Raw genomic sequence first — 23076 nt, 5'->3', positions numbered from 1 at the left:
TTAAGCTAGCTCTAGGAGGTAAGCACGCTTTTGCCGAGCAGTTAGGGAAGAATTTTGCTAACTGCCTTGATTACAACCAACCTCTCTCCCTCATGCTGCATGGGTTTCTTGACTTAGGACAATGGACCCAGCTAAAGTATATAAAAGCAAGGGCCTCCCTGGTGGCACAGGCAGTTGAGCGCAGCACTATGAAGCTGTCCGCAGCCTCTGCAGCGCGGGTTCAATCCTGGCCACCGGGAAGATACCCACACAGTGCAGCAGACCTCTCCTGTCTCGCCCACTGCTGCCCTCAGCAGTGTATTTCAGTAAGTCTGCCTGTTCTGTTCCCCACTCTGTCTCTGGTGAATCCTCTCGCTCTCCTGCACCTCTGGCCTGTACCCCAGTTCTTGTATGAATGAATAAATCTTTTTTAAAAAAAGTATATAAAGCATGGGGCCTGAGACATAGCAGAGAGCCAGGAAATGTCTAGTTGCCTCCATCTATTTCACACAGCAGCAGAGCCACATGCACCACCTATGTCCCCTGTGGTCTTCATGGAAAGGGGGTTCCAACCAAGGCCTGCGGAGTAGCAAGCAAAAGCTCAGCCCCAGACATCCTAATCTGCTGGATCACAGGTGGAAGCCATTCACAGGGCTGATTATATAGGGTATATCCTTTCTTCCCTGGTGGGAGGTTTAACCAGAAGAAGAGGGTTGAGTTTACTTCTAGTTGTAAAATTCTATAATCCTAAAAGTCTCATATCCATCTTAGAAACAAATCGCAGCAGAGAAGGTAACTGTGTTGAAGAAAACAGTTATGTGCTTCTTTATGGGGCACGACATCTAGGGCGCTGTGCCAAGAGCTAAAGGAAAATCAGAAAAGCGAAAAATAGTCCTTACGTTCAGAAACCTTATAATGTGTGCACAGGTGTGGGGAGCAGGAGAAGCAAGGGTGAGAGGAAACAGGAAAAGATGGTAATAGAAAATAACGTTAATTATGAGACAAAGTCCAATATTAAGACTATTTCAGAGCCAACAGATGGAGGGAGGCTTCCCTCAGAGGAGGGACAGGGCTGGCCCATTCAGGTTGGAGAGTCAGGCCCCCACAGGCTAAATGGAGGGAGGTGGCACTTTATAAAGCTGGCACTCTGTGGCAGAAAGGACATCAGTATTAGTATGGTTAAATGTCTCATTTGTTTTTTGTCTCAGATCATTTTATCATGTTGTGTCACATTAAAGGCTAAGATAATTATGGTCAGCCTCTAACCATAACGTCAGGTAGGTTGTCAGAAAAGCATTGAAACAGGGGCAAGACTCTTGGTTCAGGCACTACTCCATGCCATGGTAAGTTCAGACCTGACAATAGCTTAGCTAGCGGCTCATCTGGATGTGGGACAGGATAGCTTGTAGAATTCCAGCTGGAGTTCTTGAGGTTTCTTGAAACTCATCTTATCCAAAGTCCATGCTTCCAAACGAGGAAGCTGAAGCCCATCAAAAAAGAAGTGATTCCTTTCAACTACACCTCTATGTCATTCTATGCCCAGTTTTCTGGATATGGCTGGAATTCACCTGCATCTGGGTCTTGTCTCAAGCTGATCATACCTGCCAGAATTTTACTCTTCAACTCCTTGTAATTTCCCATCAAAGCCCATTTAATCATCTTTCAAGTCAATTCTAGTACCTGGTCCTACAAGAAACCTCCAGGCAGAAAGTATTCCCCAAACACTCTCACTCACACAGTTTAATTGCTGAGTTGACACTTTGCACTGAGTCTTAGTTGGCCCTCAGTCAAACTTAGCTCCACACACTACTGCTTTCCTTTTCAATGTCTCAGCAAGCCTCCTTGCTTGGTAGGTGCTAGTTAAATGCTTATTGAGTAGGATTGGTTTGGACCTCCATTTTCTGACACTCATCCAAGTACCTTCTCAAACATCTTGCTGCCCCTGATTTTCAAGAGCCTAGCTCTGTGAAACCAGAGAGAAGCCAAAATAGCTGCATCCACCCTTGATTTCATTAAACTATTTGCTAAATGGACTAAATATGTAGCAAGTGAAAAGAGACAAAAAGAAAAGGAGAAGGGTATGGACTACAAATTAGATAAACAAGTGTGTCCATGAGCTGAGCAGCCCTGGGATCATCAACTCAGTTTTACAGGGGAGATGTGTGCAATACAGAGAAGCAATGGCTGACCTAGAGTCTCAAACCCAGTCCTGATGGAATGAGGAAGTCCAGTTCTGCAGTCTAAAATGTGCACTTGCTTTTACTACTTTGGGGAACTGGCAAATGGAAAGTCTCAATATGTAGCCATCAGCTAGGCACACCTTTTGATGCTGCTGCAGAGGATGAGAGATACGTGGAAAGGAAGAGCAGAGTAGCCACCAATAGCAAAGGGTTTATACTGAATCACATTTACCCAGCAATGGCAGCGCAAAAGCACAACAGAAAGATCTAAGAGACAGAGCTGTGTAACTCCAGAGGCAACCCAAGGCACATATCAGATGGGAATTTCAAAAAATCCCTTTAAACACAGGAGGAATTAGATGCCAGCACACGCAGTGATGGCCCCAGCCAGACAGCAAAGGCATATTGGCACCACTGTAATTTGTCCATTCACCAATATGCTTCCTGAAAAACACCCATATGCTTTCTTTTAGCTTCCATATGCTTTTTGAGCAAAGAAACTAAAATATTTCATTAGTTTTGAGTAATTAATAATTACTTATTTCACAATAGTCACCCTCATTAAAAAACGAAAATAACTGATTAAGCTGCAGGATCCTGGCTTTCAACTCAAGCTTTTTAAATTTGTTTTTTTTTTTTTTTAATTCTTCCCCTCTAGGAATTGAGTAATAGAGTAAAACAGCCAGTGTGGAAATATTCCCACTATGGGGAATGAAGAGTTATCCTACACTCAGCCCAGCATTCCTCTTGACTGAGACATCAGAGTTTAATGAAAAGAACATGGACTTGGGGAGCAGAAATTCTTGGTAGCCAATACCAGCTTGACCCCTGGTGAATAGAACTTCTGAGAAAATGAAGGGCGTTGAAAAGATAAGGCCTGCTGGATTCCCTTTACCCAGCTCTTCCATTCTTCCCAGGGAGCAACTTCACAGGGTTGCCTCCTGCTATCTCCAGGCAGGGGTAGGGCACGCCCAAGAATGCTGGTGGTGTGCCAGTCATTGTCAGCAGGCCATGACCAACAGCCTGGAACTTGGTCTTGAGCCTAAAATTCTAAAAAGCACAAGAACTACCTGCGGATCTTGTAAAAATGCAGATTCAGATTTGGGAGATCTGGCGCATGGCTTGAGATCTACATTTCTAACACGCTCTCAAGTGATGTTGATATGCCTGGCCTTCAGAACAAACTTTGAGCAAGGAGGACCTAATATGTATGAAGATAAAGTTAGGAAACAGAATCTGTAAAAATGGAAACACTGTGTTTGGCTCATTAGGCTATGATGAAGTCTAGTAATAATACTGATTCCTCTGCACTGGCTTCTGTGTATTGAACCTCACAATGGAATTTCACTCAGCCTCATAGAAGTCCTGTCAGGAGGGTGTGATTTCCACTTTACAGACAACAAAACTGAGACCCAAAGCAATCAAACAATGCGCCCAAGATCAGATAGCTAATAATGCTGGGTTCCCAACTTAGAGATATACGCTGACGAGCCTATGAGTATGAGCATAAGCCAATGGAAGACAGAAAGTATAAGCAAACATAACTGTAGATTTCAGGTATTATACCTATCTTGTTCAGACATAAGCCCACTGCTTCAATTTCCATAATTTGAATCTTCTCTGAGCCTCAATTTCCCCATTCATAAGGTGAAAGCATGCCCCTGACTGTCTCCAGGGCCTCTTTCATCCTGATGTCGGCTATCAATCCTGTGTGTGCACTCATAGGGGGTCACCAACACTGAGCATGGAGCCACACATGTGGCAGTTATCACATCTGGGCATTACCCAAACTCTCATTGCTCCCATCAGCCTTTGTGCTGATCTATCTGCGATATATGCATAATCTTAGGTACCAGATTAGCATTTCATTAATGAATTATATAAATTATTCAGGATAGGTGATCTTGGTGTTCTCAATGTCCGCAGCCCATTCACTGGGTTACTGTGAGTGGTACACTGGGTACTGCTGACCATTTTCTACCAGAGATTTCTACGGATTGTAGGATTATATTATTGCCTGTATTCACATTCAGTATGATCTGTGGTGTTATCATATATTTGGGAGCTCACCTGGATTTAAATTCAGACATGGCTATTTACTAGCTGTATGACTTTGGACAAATCACTCAAGTTCTCTGAGCACAGTTGCAGCATAAGAAAAATGGAAAAAATAATTTTCTATTTTATGAGTAAGTGAAATAATGTTGATAATGGCTAGAATTTAGCAGATTCAGGGATAAAATTAGAGCGAGTGAGTAAATGCAAGTGGGATAAGAGTTTCAATATTAAAACACCACTCAACAATGTGAACCATATAAATGCCCAGAGTCACACTTATAAATGAGGCTGACATTCCAAGCAGGACAACAGATGAACTGTGGCAAAAATCCAATAGAAATATACATTGTCCAAATGTCCTATCAGACTTCTCACATTGAAAAACATCTCTTGCTAAACCTAGAATCTATGTATGAAGGTCTCTAAATCTGTAGAAATTAGACAGCATTCTATGCATATGACCCTCTTCTGATGATTTCATAGATTTCGTTTGAGTTTTCAAATACTCCATAATCTTTTCCCCTACCCCCAGACACATACACACATGCACACCTGTGTGCAGGCACACAAACACAAATTAAGAACCACTGCCTTTTCCAAGTCCCTAACAGAAAGGGACTTGGCAACTGAAAGAGAACGTTTATCAAATATGCCAAGTCTGTGGGAAAGAAACAAACACAAAACATGGTGAGCACTTCAAACCAGAGAAAGGGGCTCTGAATTCAAGACTCAGCTTGGCTACAAGCTTGCTAGTAGACCTTGGATAAATCAAAGACAGAGGCAGACAAGGAACTTTTAACATCTCTCCCACCCTCTTTGCATTCCTCCCATTTCATAGATGGAGGCGCTGAGGTTCAAGCGACAGTTATGCTTTCACCAAAGTCAAAGCAAATTTTTCAGAGCCAGGAATTGAACCTCAGACTCAAAAACTGGTTTCCATACTCTCTATCATAACACCCAAGATGAATGTTTCTGTTCAGTGACCTTTAAGTTATCTCCTAAGTAAGGGGTAATCACTACTCTCTTCTCTGAACTGAAAGTCTCATGAAGACATGAGTTTGGCTTCAGCAAAGGTGAATCCTGCTGTTTCTCAGTCCCAGCTGAGTCCCACAAGAACAAGACAGAGAGAAGGTCTGAAAGAGTTAGAAATGCTGCTATTAATCTTGTGTAGCACAGCAACAGGGAATTGCAGGCCTTGAACTAGATTTGCTGTGTTGGCTATTACTCTCCTGTCCTTTTGCATATTATTCCTTCATCCGTCTTCTCTTTATTAATGTTCCTAACTATGTGCAGTAAATAGACAGCTGGGAGTTCATCCTTAGTTTCCTATAATTCATTGGACCAGAAAAGGGCAGGAGGCAGGTGAAGGAAACTGGTGATGTCAGGGTCAAATAATTTACAGGAAGGCTGACGGGGAATCCACAGTCTCTTAGCAGATGCAGGGGACAGAAAGTGGCCATAACCCTCCATCCTACTGCACCATAGGAATTATTGAAGACGACTGGAGTCCTATGTTTTGAGGGTATCTCATATCCCTGCCTTGACACGAAGGTTGGTTTTGCTTGGAATATGAGGCTCTTTAAATACTGAGAAAAGAAAGGACAATTTATAGGAAGAATTCTCTCCTGTAAAACACAGAAATATGTCTATGGAGTTATAAAAAGAATTCTACACTAGGATTTGTCACTAATATTCAAACAAATCAGATCCCCTCCCTGACCTCAAAATCTCCATCTCTAGAATAACAGGATTTGGCTAGACTGATTCTTAAAGTCCCCTCTGGCTTTGACATTCTGACTTTTCACTATAGGTCAATGACTCACCCTAGAAAAGTCAAACAACAGAAGAGAAACACATTGATGTTACCCATGGATAAGTTTGCCAGATTCTCTGAAAATGAGACCCAGATTATGAAGGCCATGGAAGAAGATAGAACTTTACCCCTTTCTAACCAGAAACAATGTTTCCTGAGATAGGAGAGCACCACTGCTAAATGCCCAATTCTAGTGCATATAACATCCAAATCACTAACTGCTCTTCTGGTGTAAAAGAATCATAAGTCGAGCCTCCCCTCATGGTGCAGCAGTTGAGCACTGGGCTGTGAAGCTGCCCGCAGCCTCTGCAGCACTGGTTCAATCCCCGACCACCAGCAAGGATCCCACATGGTACGCAGACCTCTCCTGAGGCCCACTGCTCCCCTCAGCAGTGTACTTCAGTCCCTCTGCCTGTTCTGCTCCCCGCTCTGGCTCTGGTGAATTCTCTCACCCTCCCGTGTTTCTGACTGTACCCAGTGCTTGCATAAATAAATAAACCTTAAAAAAAAAGAATCAGAAGTCAAAGAAAAGAATTACAATTTTCGTATACTGGTCTGTAGTAGTCAGAGGACTTGCTATGACTTTGGAAAAGTGGCAGCAAGAGGGAGAAAGGATAAACTAAGTAATTAAATCATGCACAATCGAACAATTGCCATAATCAACTATTCCAAATCAGTCTGTTATTAGATGCCAAAAATGGATCCTGGAGAAGGAAAGTGACTTGCCCAAGTTGATACAACCAGAAATGGGATTCTAATAATGGGAATCTAATTAGATTTCCATGTCTTCTGTTTCACATAACAACATATAACATATTACTTCATACCCAAAAACAATGAGACTATCTGGGTAACTAAAAAAATAATTTCATTTAAAACCACAGCCTATACCTCCACGTTAAAAAAAAAAAAACAAAACACTAACTGAATAATTTGATTTAAGGGGGATTAGGGCTGCTTCCATTGAATTATAATAAACAATTCACTCTAGCAATATAGACAAGTGCAAGAGAATTAATTAGGTATTATTCATCCTTGCTAATGAATCATCCTGTGGATAACAGGGATAATGAACCATCTACAGGAGGCCAGAAGTCTGTTCTTGTTCAAGTACAGATCTTGTCTATTAAAGAACATTGGGTATCAGCTCTAAATAGTAAACAGGGTATACTATTTCAGATTCCATGAAGTGCAGCTTTAAATAGATTTGGTTTGGAAATGGGACAGGGAACACACCACAGTCAGTGGATCAATGTTGAAAGCAGAGAAAAACAATGATTACACTCATTAAGTGGGTACCTGTTGACACATCTACTGTCAAGTCTAATTATTTATTTAAACTGTTATTCTTTCTTCATTACTGCCACTAATACCAATTATTACCACAAGATTATTTTAAATTTCTACTGCATGCCCCCACAATATTCACTTTTCCACCCTCCAAAGCTATTTGAGAAGCTTTCATCTTTCCTCCTTACCAGTCCCCACCTCCAAATATATAGGATGGATAGATGGATGGATAAACAGACAGGCATAGAAGATTCTTCTTTTTCAAGAACAAACATTCATTCATAAGCTTCATGGCTTGTTTAAATACCTCTTTGTAGTTCCAAGGTGGGTTTCAACAAGGAAGCCAAGGGACACAACAAACCACTTTTTGGAGTTTGTTTTATTAATATTTAACAATTGCCATTTAGATGAAATTATAATAACTGCAGTTTCTAAATGAACATGTTATACCTGTCGAATAAAATTATATCAAGAATTATGATACTGCAGGTACAGTACATTGTTTTCTGATATATTAATCTGTTAAAATAATATATTAGAAAGAAATTTCTACCAAGGCAGTTTATGGCATAGAAAGGGGCCCAAAGATGAGCAGGAGACAGTTCTGAAATTTTGGTCACTACTGTTTTTATAGCCCTCTCTTTTGTAGGAATGAGGCCAAAATCAATTTAACACAACTGGCCAGTATGCCTAATTCTAGAGGAATTTTGTGTCCATATGTCACCCACCTTATTTACAGATGAGGTGTTCTTATTCAATGTGAATGGTGAATATCAACTTTAAAAATATATTAACACCATGATTTCCACTAAATCTATTTTTTAAGACTTATTTATTTATGCATAAAGAACTGGGGTACAGGCCAGAGGTGCGGGGGGTGAGAGAATTCACCAGAGAGAGTGGGGAGCAGAACAGGTCGATCCACTGAAATACACTGCTGAGGGGAGCAGCGGGCGAGGCAGCAGAGGTCTGCTGCCCCATGTTGATAGCTCCCTGGCCGGGGATCTAACTCGTGCTGCAGTGGCTGGCGATATTTTTCTGGCGATATATTGATAGCACTGTCTTTAACCCCAGCGCCACCAGGGAGGCCAAATTTCCACTAAATCTAAATCACCAAATCCTACAAATATGGAGCAGTGCCAACAAACTTTAATTTTTCAAAGGTCTGTGTAGCTAGAGTCAAGTTTTCAACTCCAGGTCCTGAAAATAACATGCCAAAGGAATTATAAAAACATCAGCAGAATATAGGCTTACAGCAGTTTAAATGAGCTGTAATCAAATATCCATAAAGTTGCTATTTTACTGGACCTTTCCTTAGAATACCATAGACTTCCTCAGTTCTTTTTGCCTCAGACCTCTAAGTGAAGACACAGAATGCAGCAAAGCTAACTGGGAAATGAAGATTAGGTGGTTAGCTGCAAGAGAAAACTCACACCTCACAAAAATTCACAAATAGCATACTAACTTCAAATTTTTTATTATCATTAATTTTTAATGAAGTATCATTTCCTTACATCCTTGCTGATTTCTTTGACAATAAAGGATTTCTCCCCTCAGGTGTGGTCACCGTAGCTCTCCTACCACCAAAACACACATAGTTCTCCACGTAGTCCAACATGCTCTCTGTCTTCCTCCATTTTCACCCCCAGCCCCTTCTCCTCCCTTCCAGGATGCCTCAGGTCTATGGTCAGCTTTCAAGGGTTTATGTTAAGGTTTGTCTTTGATCCTTTATTTGGTTTTAATATATTCCACATATAAGTGACACCATCTGGTATTTTTCTTTCTCCTTGTGGCAGGAGAACATTTAACATTTTCTGGTCACTTTCTTGACAAACTCAAAATGGATGCATTCTTTTGTCAAAGGCTTGTCTCCACACAGGAGAGTGGCATGAAGATATTAGAGGTCCTGGGATTCAAAAGACTTATTTTCTGTTCACAGATTTTTTTTGTGGCTATGGATTATGTCTTCTTGAGATGTTTTTTGGGAAGCTAAGAGACAATGATGGACTGGACTAGACTAGTGAAGTTTGGCCCCTTCAAAGAAAGAAAGCTCTTTCAGGATAATGTAGTGAAAAATACACTCAGTCAAGGGTCAGGAAAGTATGTAGAAAGCCCTTCCAACAACTTAGCTGGGGAGACAATAATAATAAGGTCCCACTCCATGGCATGTCATGGACACAAGCATACTCACCAAGCCCGGACCTCCTGCACTGCCCAGACTTTGCGCTTTTGGTACTAAACCTTATGGGCTAAAAACACAAAGGGAAATTCAAATCGAGAAGCCATAAAAGGGGGCATTTCACTGTGACCTGACATTTTTCAGTTTTTGTAGTTCTTGAAATGCCCTCATATTTCTTCTGTTGAGAGTGAAATCAACCTTATGCAGTATTGGCTAAGACGCCTGTAAACATATCATAAATGCAAAGATGTCAGTCTTGTCTTACCTTAGACAGTTAGCCTATGGAACAGTCAGTTGTCAAAAGGTTCAGCAAACTGCAGTGTCTGTAACAGAACAGTGGAAGTTACTAGTAGGTACTAAGCTCCACATATCCAGTAGTAAACATAAGCTGTATCCTATATTGCAATTTCTTATTTACAAAACATTCTCACATTCATTATCTCGTTTCACCCTATAACAACCCAACAAAAAATAGGAAGAAAGATTATTTTTCCTCATAAGTGAGGAAACCAAAGGTCATGGAGGAATAAGTGAGATGAGGCAGGAACAAACATCTCTCTCTGATTAGCTTTACAAACAACATGAAAAATGAGCACTACTGTCCTCTTTTTAAAGATGTGGAAAGTGAAAATCAGGATAGGTAACATCCCTAACACTACATAGCACAGATGTGCAGGGTGTGAGGCTGGACCCTCTAACTCTGTGTAGGACCAGTAATCTTTCCTTTATAGCTTAGTTCTCCTGGAATATCAGGTCAGGAAATCAGAAAGACAAACAAGTCATTGATTTGATCCACTAGGCTTGGTGGAAGAGGGGATAACAAAATAAAACCAGCTATTTGATTGACACAAGGAAATGGGAAAAACACATGGGATTTATAACCATTCAAAATTGAATTCCTCTTACCAGTGGCCTTAGGCAAGTTACTTAAACTCTGAGTGCAGATTTCCTTATATGTAAATGAGGGTTATAATAGCTATTTTACAGGTAAAGCTCAGTTAAACTTTTTTGGAAGAATATCTTCCATTGCTTTATTTATATATATATTTACACACACACACACACACACACACACAGTAGTGACATATAAAATGATAACATTTCTTCTTCTGAGTCCATTTATATGATCACAGAATGGTGTTATAAGCATGCAAAATGAGAAAATATCTCTGGATTGGGCATATCTTTGATTTGTAGCCCCAGATTTAAAATAATGTTAATCCATATCAACCTCATATGGTCTTAACTAACAAAAGCACAGGGACTGTATGTTTCAAAAGACAAAGCCTCAAAATGTAAAAAACCGAGTGTTATTCAACTCAAAAAGCAAGAGACACTGCTTTAAGTGAAAAACCTGAAGGTGTGTTACACATCATTTTACATGTTGTGTCTCTATATTGTCTTAGGTTTTCGAAGAAATAGTGTTTCCAAAACACTTCAAAAACAAGGGAATTTATCACAATGGATAGATTTATTGGTAAATATAAAATCTTTTGAAAGTTTTATTAAAATACCCAACATTAATGTAGGACACAAATCAGATAAACAACAGAACATTGACATTGTTGATGGGATACAGTCAAGAAATTCTTATCACACTACCAAAATCCAAACATTTATCACCTTTTAGCATATACCTTATGGTGTGAAAAGTATCACATGACCATTATATCTCAAATCACTCTCAGGATAACACCAGTGAGACCTTATTACTCCACTTTTACCAAGGAAACCAAACTTCAAATATAACAATTAATATGAGGTAAATAAAAATCTGACTTTGCCTCTTGGTCCCCAAATCAGTGAGCTCCCTCCTACTGTATGATGCAGCCACCATTAAAAAGTGCTCTGCATGGAGGGAATGGAGCAATGAGTATATGTCATTGTCCAAGCAGCAAAGCACACTTAGTATTTGGTTCTGCTTTACTGGCAAGTAAAATAACGAAAGTAGCCTTCAGATCTGTTGTCTAACCAGAAGGTGACACATTATTTAGCTGAAGCAAAAGGAAATGTTCACTGCAAGTGTGCCACGAAAACTCTCAGCTCTCCCCTGTTCAGAGACACAACATCCCTGGGCAAGCTATCAAAACACAAGCCACAAAAACAAAAGAAGTTGGCACCACTGAATTTTTGCAAAGGGATTTTCATCCATAAGTCTCACCTTAATCAGTAGGAAAGCTGAAACCTCCCACACTAAGAAGTTTTCCAGGCCTCTTTACATAGTTTGTGTTAGTGTGCTAGGTAAGTCCTGGGTATTTCCTGATGAAAGCAAGTTCTCCACTAGACCCAGAAAGATACCTGGTCCACAGGATAGATCCCCTCTAGTGGATGAGTCATGAACTCAGTTATCCTTGACTGTCTCTCCATGTTTTTGCTGACCCAGAACCTGGCAGAGTTGCATTTTTAGTCAGACCACCCATCCCTTCCCAATAAAAATGTTATCCTTTCAGAAGCAATTTTAACCAAAACAAAAGAGATTTGAAAAATTATAATCATCCTCTAACTTGTATAACTTTACCCACTAATTAGAATCTATGTAAAAGCAAAACTCACCAAATGTAGCTGGGACAGTTGTAAGATAATAGATAAATTTATTTTGTATTATGAAGGGAAAAAGGGAGAGCATAAAGTCAAGGAGTAAGAGGGGATAAAGAAAAAAAAAAGCAATGAAAGAATGTGTGCAATGAACAAAGAAAAACCTATTTATTTCAACATATATCTCACTAACCAGGGTATTTCTGAGCTGACCATTGCATCTCAGGACATTTTAAGCAACATTACTCTAAGATGATGATTCTAGCATGCATGAGCAAAAATTACAGCCAAGTGCCATCAGAACTGCTAAGACCAGTGTAAAGATATCTAATGATATGTGGTATTTTTCAAGTGCTATCATACAAATGAGTAATATGATACAGTCTTGTGAAAACTTCCAGTAAACCAATGAATGTAAGTCTTCAGTTCTGTGATACCTGAGTTTCTTTCTGAAGAGGGGGGGTGTTGGTTGAGGGCCTGGGTTTTACTCTTAGCACTATAATTCCCAAATCTATTAAATTGGAAGTTGGATGAAATATTCATTTTTGGTCGATTTTCACAGGTTTTGACCTTGGTTTCCCTAAATCATTTCATCTAGATTTTGTGCATTTTGGTAAATTGTATGCAGAGGTAGAGGATGTAGTAAAAGGATTATTTCTCCTAAGATTTGTTTGCATTAAATAATGTCATCATCTTAAACATCATCATTAGAAAGACTGCCTCCAAAGGCAATTGAGATATTAAATTAGGCTAAAGACATTAGAGGACAACATGGACTGTCCTCCACTCCCATCATCAAATCCCATATGAAGAATTTTTATATGCACTCTCTCACCCTCTTCCCTAAAATACCTATCAAAAATACAACATATTCCAGGGCTTATGAATGATTTGGTTGTCTCATTAAAGTAATGTTTGCCAGCATTTAATTGCTTCCCTCCCTGATTTTAATTTCCTCACCTGTCAGCATCTATCAGAGGCACTGAGATCTTCTGACATCCTGGCTGATTGTGTTGAAATTAATCAGATTTCTAAAAAGTAAATTGCTTTGGCCTACAGGTAATGCTCAACTTCTTAATGTGATATTTATAAAGGTTCTATCAATGGAACTTATAATCTAGAAATTAAATGAGAGACTCTAGGAGACCTAAAGAATAAAGGAGTCTTAAGCAAATATACAAGTCTTACAAATTATCAGCACAGGACTTTAACAGATCAGTACTTTTTTAAAAATTCAATCAACAAGTGCTTACTGACTATATTAGCACTTACCAGCAATCAGTTTTGAATAAACAAAAGAGAGTAAGACATGCAGTTACCTCAGAAAGTTTGGAGAAACAGGTAAAACTTAAGTAAGCTAAACTCATCCTGACTAGAGGTAGCTATTTGGTCATTCAAAAGGTATACATTGTATTACAATTGCAGCCAGATATAATTTCATGCAGATCAATGATTTTACTTTCCACCTGAATCCAGTGAGGTCAAATTGGAGCTATTATCAGTATAATTACAATATTTTCAAAATGATTACAAAATGTCAAATAATTACAATATTTGACAAGTGGCCAAGCTGGGCACAGAATGGTGAAGAGACCCTTTCATAGACACCTTGTTATGGGCAGGTCTGGTCTTGTGATCTAAAGAAAATCAGAAAATATATCATGATCACTTGGGAAATAAAGAGATTAAAAATTCCTTGTAAATCCTCAAACATAATTATTCAGTGTTAATTCCTGTACTAATATCTATACCTAACAGTGCTTAAGACACTTAAAAACCCACAAGCACCAAGCAAGCTCTTCTATAAGAAATAATGCAATGATACAGAAATATTTTGTAATGTCTCCTACCATGATGAGATTATTCTTATGTACTTATGTTGATATTCGTAATTTGGAATATAAAAATATGCATTCATGCAGTAATTGGGTCCCAAAATGTGAACCTGTAATCACACATGTCATCATATCTGTCTTTCTGTAATTGTTGGTTCTAAGGTCCTTAAACCAAACAGAATAACATTCAAGGGTAATGAATGGAATCTATAGGTTCATTTTATAACTGAGCATAAACAAACCCTATTATAGATCTTATCATTCCACTGGATTCTGATCTCCTTCTCAACCTTTATGCAACTCTCCTGCTCTGAAACTTTTCCTGACCCAGAAGTTTGGTGAAGCAGCCTTTGTTAAGACTACTACAGCACCCTGCTTTGTATCAAGATCATGAAAATTACCATATTGTTTTATCATTTTGATAAAAAGATATCATTTGATTTGTGTGTCTTGAGGACAGAAACTTTGTCTAAATCAATTTCTTGAATCCAAAATATAAATTCAGAATCTATTACTTAGTAAACACTCAAGAAAATGCTTATTGAATGAGTACATGATCAAGTAAAAGTGTTCAAAGTAGTTCCTACAGCACCTAGCTCAATGTACATAAAATAATTGTTAGTGAATGATGATTGAATTGAAATTGTTAACACATCTACTTCTAAAAATATATTGTTTAACTAAATAATTCTACAACCTAATGAGTGAGTGGTTCAGTGAGGTTTTAAGTAACATGCAATGACCCATTTTCATTAACTCAAGAGTTAAAATAATGTGTCCATAGGAAAAAATAATAAAGGCCGAACATATCAGCAGAAATGCAGACAGAAGTTCAGAAAATTCATGGAGAGAAAAACTATTTGTTGAAATCTATGTTATGAACTAGGTACAAAATTACAAAATAAAAGGGGAAACAAACTAAAGAAAATGGGAATTTTTGTAGAATTCATTTTGTAGGATTTCATGAATGAAATAAAAAAAGGGAAGAACAGAGAAAGAGAAAAAGGTAGGAACAAATTCATGAAATAATGAATTCTAAAAGTCAGGTCCTATATATAAAAATGAAAAAGAAAGAATTGTATAGATCAAGGGCCAAAAAAAAGTTAATTTAAAAGTAATATTTATTAAACACTCATGTTTCTGCAATAGAGGAAAGTATTCTACATACTTTAAACCTTACTACTATTCTTGGTAATCATAATTAAATCCATTTTGCATCTGAGCAAACCAACCATAGAAAGGTTAATATCATCAAGACCACACACCTACTAAGTTATTATGTACTAGAATTCATAGCTCTTCATTATCCCATAAAATGATAATTTTCCTAGTATACTAAGACAGAAAAGAAGCAGGCTTGCAAGAGGACTTTAGAATTTGGTGACATGATAGAAGTCTAGAAAGTGATGTGGAAATAAGAAAGACATAAAGATTATGAACATCCAAACGTTTTAAAACCCTGGGATGTAAGTAGCAAGAGAGAGACAAAGAGGACAAAAAGTGGTTGGGGAATGAAAGCTATCTTCAGATCTGACCAGACACTTCTACGAAGAAAACATCACAATAGCCAACTGGCATGTGAAAAGATATTCATCTTCTGTTATTCTTAGGGAAATGCAAGTCAAAGCAATATGAGGTATCACTTCACATATGAGTTATACAAAAAGAAAGAAGCAACAATGTGTTTAACAGGGTCTGAAAAGAAGGGAACCCTGTGTACTGCTGGTGGGTTGTAAATGAGTGTAGCCATTATGAAAAACTGCATGGTGATTCCTCAAAACAAAAATAGAAATTCCATATGATCCAGTTATCCCATGTCTTGAGTATTTACTAAAAAAATACAGAACACTATTTCAAAGAGATACATGCACCTCTATAATTATTGCAGCATTATTTGCAATAGTCAGGAACAAGAAACAACCTAACTGCCCACTGACAATTATTGGATAAATAAGATACAGTATGTATAAACAAAGGAATATTACTCAGCTGTCAAAAAACAGATGAAGCTTTTTCCATTTGCAACAACATGAATGGACCTAGAGGGCATTGTGTTTAGTGAAATAAATCAGAGTAAGACAAGCTCTGTATGATTATACTCACGTGTGTTATATGAGAAACCAAACAGGCAAATGAACCAAATGAAAGAAAGACAAGCTTTTAGACTGTAGTACAAATTGGTGGCTGCAAGAAAGAAGGGGGGTCAGTATAAATGAGGAGGGGTGGTCAAATTAATGGTGAAGGATAAAACTAACTTTGATGGTGAACTTAGTGTGATTGTAGTTTTATAGCATGATGGTGATTTACAATGATGCACACCTCAAACTACTATAGTGTGATAATGGAATGTTACTTCAATAAAAAATAAATTAAAAATATCCTTTACAGGGGCCTCCCCTGGTGGTGCAGCAGTTGAGTGCTGGGCAGCGAGGCTGCCCGCAGCCTCTGCAGCACTGGTTCAGTCCCCGGCCGCCGGGTGAGGGTCCCACATGGCATGACAGACCTCTCCTGTCTCGCCCGCTGCTGCTCCTCTCAGCAGTATACTTCGTCGGTCTGCCTGTTCTGTTCCCCACTCTGGCTCTGGTGAATTCTCTCACCCTCCCGCGCTTCTGACTGTACCAAGTGCTTGAATAAATAAACAAATAAACAAAACAAACAAAACAAAACAAATAAATAAATCTTTAAAAAACTATATCCTTACAATTAATCAATTAGTCAATAAAACTCTTTACATGTATCTGAGGACTTGTCATCTATTAGCCATATTACAGCTATGCAAAATACACAACTACATGGATAAAAGTCATGGAAAATCAAGTTTCAGAGCAAATGGGAAGAAGAACTTTAAATGTGAAGCTGTCCAGCAGCAGAAAAAATTGCCTCGGAAAGAGTTGGAAGTTTTCAAGTAGAGGCTAAATGACCATCTGTCAGGGAAGCCATGTGTCACATCCTGGCAAGGGGGGAGTCCACATTAGACGATGGGTTGTTGCAGTTCTATGTCTCAGAGACTTAACTACCCAATATTGAGAGAGAAACAACAGCTTCAATCTCTATATAAACAAGTCAAGAACACACTTTGAAGAGACCCCTGAATAAATGAAAAATTGATTCAACACATCTGTGGAGTTCTTATAAGGTGCTAAGCACAAGCAGTTACTATGCTCTAGAAATTTTGACTAGGAGGCAGAAAAAACACTTTGAAGAATTAAAATGGAATTGCTACCAGGCAATTTGTAAGTCTAATAAATGGCTATGAAAAATTGTAACTAGAAGTATAAAAAGAAAAAAAAATTGAAATAGTTTGCAGGTAACTAAGGGCAAGAAACATCAGTTTTGTGGAAAGAAAAGGACCAGATTTCTGGAAGCTAATTCATGTGGAGGCCAAAGGTCAAATCGGTACACACTTTTAGGTAATGAAAACAGCCATGGAGGAAGAAACAGAAGAATGTTAGAAAACAAAGTTTTTCTCAAAAGCTCATAGGTTGAGGAAGGCAATCAAATGTCAGATGAGAAACAAAAAGTGAGATCTTGCAAAGAACGTTCAACATTCTTGAAAATGATAGAACAATACATTTGAGAATCTGCAAGCTTACTTTCACAGTTTGCCAGATTTGTTCATTTTTATACACTGCAACCTCTCAACTCTCAACTTCACAAAGATCTACTCTAAAACTCAATAAAGGCAGTAAAGAGAAAATGTAATATGTGGAACCATCTATTGTCTTTTTCAGAATTCTTCATTATAATTTCACAGTCTGACCAGTTCTTCTCGAAGAAAACATCACATATTAATATAAACAAAAGTAAAGAAATATTTTTACTGGAAAATCTCCCTTCTATAGGGAAAAAAAGAGTAGTTTTAATAGAGAAAGGCAGTGAGGGACAGTTATACCGTGAGATCGTGTGTAGTAACATAAAAGATAATGGCTGTGAATAGTTATCCTTTCTGAGATTAGGTGAAGAAGCGGCTGCTTCAACCCAAATTCACTAATCCTTTTTCCCCCACAAAGCAGAAATTCTAAACCAGAAAATGAGCAAGCCATCAACCGCTCCTTCAAGTTCTCTTGGTATTGGCAAAAATAAAGCATGTTCTTTTTCAAGAGCAGCAGTGGTTCCTACTCAAAAGCAGAAGAGAGGGCAATGTGCATGGAGTGCACAGTAGGGGTAATATGCAAAGGGTTTATATGCAGAAAAATATGGAAATCTTCCCAAATAAGGTCAAGAATTATAAACATCTACCTCAAAAATTGCTGAAATTTAAACAGGAAATCAAAAGAAAGAGGAATGCACTAACAACTGGCTTCTTGTCCCAGGCCCACCACTAACTACTGCAGCTGTCTTGGGTAGGTCTCTCACAGCTCTCCTCTTTCATAAATGAAGGACTGGATTAGATCTGTAGCTCTCAGTGTCTACAAACATACTGGGGTTCTCTGAGCCTTTTTTTTTTTTTTTTTTTTTTTTTTTTTTTTTTTTTAAGGCATGTTATTTATTTATTTATTTGTTTGTTTGTTTATACAAGCACTGGGTACAGTCAGAAGCGCGGGAGGGTGAGAGAGTTCACCAGAGCCAGAGCGGGGAGCAGAGCAGGCAGAAGGACCGAAGTACACTGCTGAGGGGAGCAGCGGGCGGCAGGAGAGGTCTGCGCGCCATGTGGGACCCTCCTCCGGTGGCCGGGGAGCAGCTGGGGATCGAACCGGCGCTGCAGAGGCTGCGGGCAGCTTCGCAACCCAGCGCTCAACCGCTGCGCCACCGGGGAGGCCCTCTCTGAGCCTTTTTAAGTAAGGATCTGCAAGTTCCTAATACAACTAAGATGTAATAAGTCCTTTTCACTGTGTTGACATTTACACCAATCATGCAACTCTAATTTCATTAAAATGAGTAGAGTTTTCATAATAACCAAGGCAGTAGCACCAAAATGTACTGATATACTTTTCAACACCAGGCACCCACACTAAAAAGGAAATTGGGGGGCTAATTTCACTTAAGCCTATCCTTAATGCACAGAAATTTACCAGTTTTATTAAAACTTAATCTTTGAGAAAACAATTTTAATATTCTGTGATTTCAAATAGGAAGCATGTGTGAAGCATTTCTGCTGAATCCTAAATTACAATGGTAGTCTCCAAGAAATGCCTTTGTGTGATTGTTTGCTATGAGAGTTGAACTCATAGTTCTTTGTGTAGGACACCATTTTTTGAAAGAACAATTGAAAAACTAAGGTCATCCAGACTTGGGTTTTGCTGGACATATTCTGAAAAATAAACCAAGAAGGCCTATAATTCAAATAAAATAATTAAAAACATTTATTGCCAATGATAAAAATTCAAATTTTAAGTAACTATTAGAATTTTGAAAACCTCAAACCTAAAACTGTACATTTGACATCTACCAAATACTTAAAATATCATCTTGATAAAATCCATGGTGATGTTAATAAATGTGATGTTTTAATGTTAAAGAATGAAACATGTCAACATTAGGAAAAGCTTCATAAGTAAATAATGTTTTCCAAAGGACCAAGGCATGATCTAACAAAATCATAGAAGGAGTTCTACTCAAAATGATCATCAGAGCAATGGATTTTAACAGAGTATTTAAAAAAATAAATATTGATTTCAGATATCACATTTTAATTAAACCTTAGAAACTACTGTGGAGTCAGTCTCCCAAAAGGGTCAGTTAAGACTTATCTTAATATAACCATAATAGGCATTTTTCCAATTAGTGTCGCCTTGGTAAGAGAAACTAAGGTCAATTGAGGGTCTCTGGGCCTCTGGAGAAACATTACCACCACTAAAGAATGCAGATAACCTAGATTTAGGGATATCTCCAGAAAACAAGAATTTTTTTCAGAGAAACCTATCTGAAGGCAAGGCACACATCCAGAGGCAACACTTTGTCACATGAAATTACCCCCTTCTTGTCACATGAAGTTTTCCCCCTCCTTTGTATTTGGCTTCCCAAACCCTTGGAATCAGTATTTATATCACTTTTCTCCATGAAATTTAGGCCTGCATAAACATTGTCACCCTCCAGCCCATGCACATTCTTAAATTGGTTTTTCCTTTGCTCACCTGTCTGATGCTGTTTTGATTACTTGCCCATCCCAAGAAATATCCAAAATCAAAAAATGCTCATACTGGGCCTCCCCAGTGGTGCAACGGTTGAGCACTGGATTGCGAAGCTGCCCGCAGCCTCTGCAGTGCAGGTTCGATCCCCGGCTGCTCCCCGGCCACCGGAGGAGGGTCCCACATGGCGCGCAGACCTCTCCTGCCGCCCGCTGCTCCCCTCAGCAGTGTACTTCGGTCCTTCTGCCTGCTCTGCTCCCCACTCTGGCTCTGGTGAATTCTCTCACCCTCCCGCGCTTCTGACTGTACCCAGTGCTTGTATAAATAAATAAATCTAAAAAAAATAAAATAAATACGCATACTCCTGTGAAGAAAGCACTGATTCAGAGGGCAGGTGGTTTAGAATCCACACTCCACTGCTACTTGAGGTATACTCTTAGTCAAGTACAGAATCTTTATTTTTAAAGATTTATTTTATTTATTTATGCATACAAGAACTGGGGTCCAGGCCAGAGGTTTGGGGAGTGAGGAAAATCACCAGAGACAAAGTGGAAAGCAGAACAGGCGGATCTACTAAAATATGCTGCTGAGGGAAGCAGCGAGCAAGACAGGAGAGGTCTGCTGGGCCATGGGTAGCTCCCTGGCTGGGGACTGAACTCATGCTGCAGTGCCTGACAGTAGTTTGATACTGCTGAGACTTTAACCCCTGCGCCACCAGGGAGGAACCTACAGAATCTTTCTTAACCTACTTCTAAATGAGAATGCCACTAGGACCTGTTAAATAGCTCTAGTGAAATTACCCATTTGAGAGTTTACTGTATGCAATGCCCAGCACATAGTAAAACCTCAGTAAATCTTACCCATAGTTAATATAACTAGGCAATCTCTTTTCGAAATAGACTATTTACAATGTTTACGAAGGAAATAGAAAGAGTTTAGCCATATATTATTTGGGGATCAAAATCAAGCCCAGTGGCTAAAGCACTCAGCTTCATGAAAACAGAGAAGCAATCATATGCAGAAGGCTTTGTTTCTCACCTCAAGAGCAGAGAATCTTTCTTGGGCCAGGAACAAAAGCAGGGTTGTAATAATGACCAAGTCACCGCATAAATTTGTAAACTTTCTATGGTCAAATGAGCAGTTTGTACTCATCATTTTTAGCATCGTCTTGACAGGAGATAGGACAACAGAGGAATTGCTACAAGTTTCTGATTAGACAAGAGAGAAGACTTTCACTTTTTCCTCTGGTTGAACAGAAAGTCATGTTCATTTTATCTCTGTACTCTACTTCATTTGAAAACCAGAAGAAATGAGATTGGGAAGAAATAAGAATGCTCACAATCCGAGGTCAGACCAAAAGAAATAAGGATGACCTCACATTGCTAAGAATAGATTACAAGTAGGAGAGAGGAGATCCTTGACATATTTCTTTAGATTAAAAATATACTTAGGAGAAACAGATGCACGCACACTCACAATGTCTTAATAAACTAATTAATCATTAAGCTAGTTATATTGATGAGGCCTAATTTCAGTTTAAAGAAAAAACATAATGGCATCTTTATTTCATTTTATTTCATCAACTCTAAGCACAACCATTTCAAGTGTCAATATCTTACTTGCCTGATAAGGCTTGAACTGCTGATTTAATAGAATGATGTAAGTTATGCTTCCAGAATAATGTATAGAAATGATCATGCCCCCTTAACAGCACTTGGATCTTCAATCAGGAAATTCAATTTTAGCTGCAAAACTATGTTTTGGCAAAAGTGCAATTGAACTCAGTGTACTTGTCACATTTCTAAATATACTCCAGTCACCATGACAACAAGGGAGACTGATGGATCGCTTAAAAGAGTACGGTATATTTAATTGTCAGCATTTTAAACTGACTCAGAAAAATGCTGTGTGATAGGTCTACTCACCATGGTTACTGCCAGCTGAGTCCATAATAATAAAAGGTTCACATACGCACATTGACAACGTGCGCACAAAGAACGCAAAAATCTGAAGGCCTGTATTTCCAACCCCACCAAATGTCAGGCTTAATGCTTTAGAAAGGACTTGTTCCCAGGAAGGTGTCACTCAAGTAACTCTCTCCCAGATCATCAGGCTATGTGTCTGCACCCAAGGCCACCAGAGCAAATCTGAAAGCAGAGTCAACACCTGCTCCCTGTCTTAGACTAAAGACAAAGATGAACTAAAGAGCATTTCTCCTAAACATATCTGGAATAGGGCAAGAGTGAGACTTTGTTCTTTACTCCCAGGTAGACTCTACACAGATGATAATCCTCGGAGAGACATTCATTTCCTAAATGATCATTCGAAAGCACTTCCATGCCAGGCAATCTTTGCAGATTGGGCATAGAACAAAAACAAAAAGACAAGGTCCCCACCTTCAGGGAGAGGACATCCAAAGATAAGTGGAAGACAAAGATATAACTAAATAGTCCATTAAAGAAAATTAAATAATCCAAATGAACTCCTTGAGGAAAGGTAATCTAAATGAAGCCAAATAAACTACTATGTTTTACAATGCACAGGTGCCTAGCAAATCATAAGCACTCTACAAAACTTTGTCATTACTATTATCATAACTAAGATATTTCTCACCAAAACACTTTGCAATGTACAGAAAGAAAACAACATCATCCTATCCATACTCTCAGAGAACCATAAGCAGACCAGAAAACAAGATGATGAGAGAAAGCAATGGGGAGAAAAGGGTTGTGCTACTTTGACTAGAGATTAAGGAAGATTTGTCTAAGATGACATTTGTACTAAGCCTTGAACAAGGACTCTAAAGCAGCCATGTACAGAAGAGGCAGAAGGTTAGGTGGAAACAAGTTTGGTTTGTACAGAGCAAAAGGAAGACCTTCCTTTAGTGTACCTACAGTTGACTAAAGGCTAGAGGTGAAGACAAAGACAGAGTCCATCCCACAGGATCTTACAGACCACAAAGGTCTTTTGAAGGTTTCTACCATGAACATCCTGCCATGAAAGCTGGTGTAGGATTTAAAAGTAGGGTGTGTGGGAGTGCAGTGTATTTATTTAATTTGCATATTAATTTATACTTTTATAATTTATCTGTTAACATATTTAATAACTTCAGAAGATCTCACTGCAGTATGGAGAAGGA

The 23076-nt window shown here is 38.7% G+C and overlaps 1 protein-coding gene across 3 annotated transcripts in view; it reads right to left on the bottom strand.

Annotated features, from left to right (window-relative positions):
* The window catches only part of LPP (LIM domain containing preferred translocation partner in lipoma), a 640196-nt gene that overhangs the window by 463545 nt on the left and 153575 nt on the right, over positions 1-23076 (bottom strand). For all 3 annotated transcript variants that reach the window (XM_054700434.1, XM_054700432.1, XM_054700433.1), the window contains exon 4: positions 9765-9822. The gene's annotated coding sequence lies outside the window, so the exon portion shown is untranslated. The remainder of the gene's footprint in view (positions 1-9764; positions 9823-23076) is intronic.

The sequence above is a fragment of the Talpa occidentalis genome, unplaced genomic scaffold (genome assembly GCF_014898055.3).
Source record: "Talpa occidentalis isolate TD23 unplaced genomic scaffold, MPIMG_talOcc4v2.1 talOcc4.4, whole genome shotgun sequence".
Lineage (NCBI taxonomy): Eukaryota > Metazoa > Chordata > Mammalia > Eulipotyphla > Talpidae > Talpa > Talpa occidentalis.
The sequence above is the reverse complement of the archived record's forward strand: the minus strand, read 5'-3'. Positions and strand labels throughout refer to the sequence as shown.